The following is a 3,684-nucleotide window of genomic DNA, read 5'->3' as shown; positions in this document are numbered from 1 at the left end:
AAAGAAAAATGAGCAAAAGAATGAACAAACATTTTACAGAGGGGGAAACACAAATGGTCAATAAACATATAAAAAGTGATCAACTCTAGCAATAGTCAAGTAGCCTCAAATTAAGATAACAATATTATATCTATTTTTAACAAGAATTAAGACGACTAACAAAACCAACATGTGGATCGATGGGAATGTGTATACAGTGCTAATGGGAAGATAAAATTGTGCCCCAGCAAATAACTTGATACTCTTGAAAAGTTAATCATTTGCTATTCCATTCCAAGATATACACAATATACATACAACCTCAAAAATCTCTTTGTGCATCAGGAGTACTAGAATGTTCAGGGAAGCATGTTTCACAATAACATAAAAAAAAAACCCCAGGGAAACCAAATGTCCACTTACAAAAGAGTAGACAAATTTTGTGCTTGCTTCAGCAGCACACATACTAAAATTGGAACGATGCAGAGAAGATTAGCATGGACCCTGTGCAAGGATGACACACAAATTTGTGAAGCGTTCCATATTTTAAAAAAAAGACTAGACAAGTTTTGATACATTCTCAAAGTTCATATTACACAGCAATGAAAAGAATGACCTATCACCAGACAATAATATGTATTATCTTAGAAACCGTACCAGGTAGAAAAAGACTAGATATATACATTATGAAATCATTTTTATAAAGTTCAAAAAAAGGAACTAAATAATATTTCAATTCACATGGCTACACAGAAAAGTTAATTTTTTAAAGAGTGCTTAATGAAAAATTCAGCATAGAGGTCATCACTGGGCAAGAAACAGAACATGAATAAATAAAGAATAAAAAGGTATTGGTATTTTTCTCATTCTTAAGGAGGGGATGGGTTCACAGGCATTCCTTTGAAAATATGCTTCATAAATTATTCATATTTACATATAATCTTTTGTATGCATAAAGTAAAATATTAAAATGTAGAAGGGGCTGAAAATGAAGAAAGCTTGGAAAAGGATGAATAAAAGCTTAGTAGCAGGAAGGATATCTTGTTGTCATGTTTTTAGCTGAGTAAATACTAGTTAGCTAAATATATTTTTTGTAAATCTCAACTTAGACATTTAAATAATTAGGTAATCAGATGTCTTTTAAAATTAACATATTTTTTGGAGTAGCAAGGCTTTCAAAAGTCATATTTGTGTCAAAAAAAAATGACATTCTGAGTATTCCAACATAGTAATTGTATAAAACATATCTTTTTTTTTGGTGAACTAATTTTGACTTCAACTTTCTATACACATGTCCTGGTGCTTGTAAATACACTTAGTACTAAAGCTTATTGTTTAGATTGGTCCTCCCCTTTAGTCTGCAACTAGTTTGATAGCATATACTAAGCAACTATTGTTATTGAGGCAGAGAATATTACAATTCATCATTCCCAAATGAGGTTTCTGAGATAAGTTCTCTCCTACCCCAAAATCTTGTCTAAACTAATATGTGCTTTTTCTTTTCAAGATGTGGGTCATTTTGAAAGAAGTGTTTTTTATAAGAAAACCATGTATGATTAATGCTAATTTGAAAAGTTACCCTAAAATTCTGTGGTCTTCTGAACATCACATGATGAAAAAAAAGCTATTTGGGATTGTGCTGTAGGCTTCCCAAAAAGGCCAAGGAGTCTTTTTCTAGTGATGTTATAGAGTTCATCTTGAAAGCAGCTGGGAATATTTGGGGAAATAGTCACAATTTAGAATGTAGTTAGATTCTTAGTCATCACGGTAAAGAACATACCAGACAACAATCAAAATGCTAGGCTTTCTCAGACCAAGGATGGAAAGTGACTTGCAAATCTAGAAAAGATTTCCAGAGGGGAAAACAATTCTTACTTGTTTCTTCTACTTACCAGGTATGTTTTAAGTTCCAATGGGTTGGTTTCTCCAGTCTGGTGATACTAGAACACTGAAAAATAAAAGTATAAGGGATTAAGAGCAGGGAAAAGTTGAGATCCTTCCTATTCAAGTGTGGTTTGCTGACCAGATGGGATTCTGGTTGAAATTCAGCATCTTGGGGCCACCCAGACTCTCTGAGTCAAAATCTTCATTTCCACAAGACCCCCCACATGATTGATGTGCACACTAATTAATATAGACTAGGTTTATTTCAAATAAACTTACATAAAAATCACTTGCTTTTCTTCAGGTTATTATGTTCCACGGAAATGCTTATGAATAATAAGGAAAGCCTAGAGAGAGATGTTGCTATTTCCTTTTAATCTCTCTTCTAACTAAAAAAAACAAATGATTATTATATCTTCTTTCCTAGCTATTAGTTTTCGTGAACTGGGAAAGCTAGAAAAGCAGGTATTTCCCTTAGGATGAAGGACACACACGAGATCTTCAAGGGCTAAATGCTAAGCTAGAATTATTGTTCTGTTGAAAATTCTTTCCTGTTGTTTTTTTTTTTTCTTTTGAGTTAAAAAAAAAAGACCAAAAAGCCACCTCCTTATCTCAGTAGACATTAACCTTCCAATGCAGGAAGGATGAGTTAAGAAGAATTGCAAGTACCCAGTTAAGATACTGCCATCAGAGTTTACAGGCAACATGAAACTAAAAGTTTTTTACTTAGAAACTAGCCTTTTCTTAATTTCCGTATGTAATCTCCCAGCAAATCGTGGCAGTTCTAGGTCGGCTGTACGATTGGCAGCTGTGCTCCATTTCTTCTGAAAGGCTTATCCAAATCAGCATTGTCTCTCTCCTGAGCCAGAGCAACAGCCTTCTAACCAACTGGTCCCCCTCTAGCCCCTCTTACCTCCCTCAAGTCCTTCCCAGAGAGCAGTCAGGGGGGCCTCTGTAAATGCAAATCAGACCATCCCCTTCATGGTTCAGGCCTTCCATACCTCCTGTGCAACGGCCCAGTGAACCCTACATGGAAAGGCCCCTGCCTTCCTCACCACACGGTATCCCCCTGCCTCCCCATGGTGAACCCACACCAGCTTCAATCCTCCGTTTCTGGCCCTTTCCTGCCAGGGTCTCTGCACCTCCTCCTCTCTCTTCACCCCACCACACTCTGTCTCATTCTATATTTCAACTCAAAGGTCACCTCTACAGAGAGGCCTCTCGTGGCCTGGCCACCTCTCCTGAAATAGCACCTGCCTCCCATACCCTGTCGCTCTATCACTCACTGTTTCTCTCCTAGTATCCTATAATATAAACTGTAATGATCTTGTTGATGGGTTTCCTGCTTCTTGCCTGTCTCCCTGACTAGGCTTTGTGGTTCATAAACATAGGGACTGGCCTATCTTTCTCACTGGTCCATCACTAGCTCCCAGCACAGTACCTGGCACACAGAGGTGCCTAGTAAACACGTGATGAATGAAGCAGGGAGTGAAATTAAAGGAATTAACATAAAGGTATGGTTCTTAGATGGTTACTAAACATATATTGTAGTTCATTATTTCCTTGTAACTTTGTTCAAACAGAAAAAAAAAAACAACCTTAAATATATCCCAGTGATATCACTGAACTATAAGTCATCATTAATATCACCTTGATGTGGGTGGGGCACCTGGGTGGCTCAGTCAGTTAAGGGTCCGACGTCAGCTCAGGTCATGATCTCACAATTTGTAGGTTTGAGCCCTGCATTGGGCACTGTGCTGACAGCTCAGAACCCAGAGCCTGCTTCAGATTCTGTATCTCCCTTTCTCTCTGCCCCTCCCC

General features: G+C 37.5%; 1 non-coding gene across 1 annotated transcript; it reads left to right on the top strand.

Moving 5' to 3' along the window:
- Positions 1–421: 421 nt before the first annotated feature.
- LOC131515665 (U6 spliceosomal RNA) lies at positions 422–528 on the top strand. The gene has a single exon (XR_009263701.1). It is a non-coding gene; the product is annotated as a U6 spliceosomal RNA (small nuclear RNA).
- Positions 529–3,684: the final 3,156 nt, after the last annotated feature.

The sequence above is a fragment of the Neofelis nebulosa genome, chromosome 6 (assembly GCF_028018385.1).
Source record: "Neofelis nebulosa isolate mNeoNeb1 chromosome 6, mNeoNeb1.pri, whole genome shotgun sequence".
NCBI lineage: Eukaryota > Metazoa > Chordata > Mammalia > Carnivora > Felidae > Neofelis > Neofelis nebulosa.
Note: the sequence above shows the minus strand (reverse complement) of the source record. Positions and strands in the feature narration are given on the sequence as shown.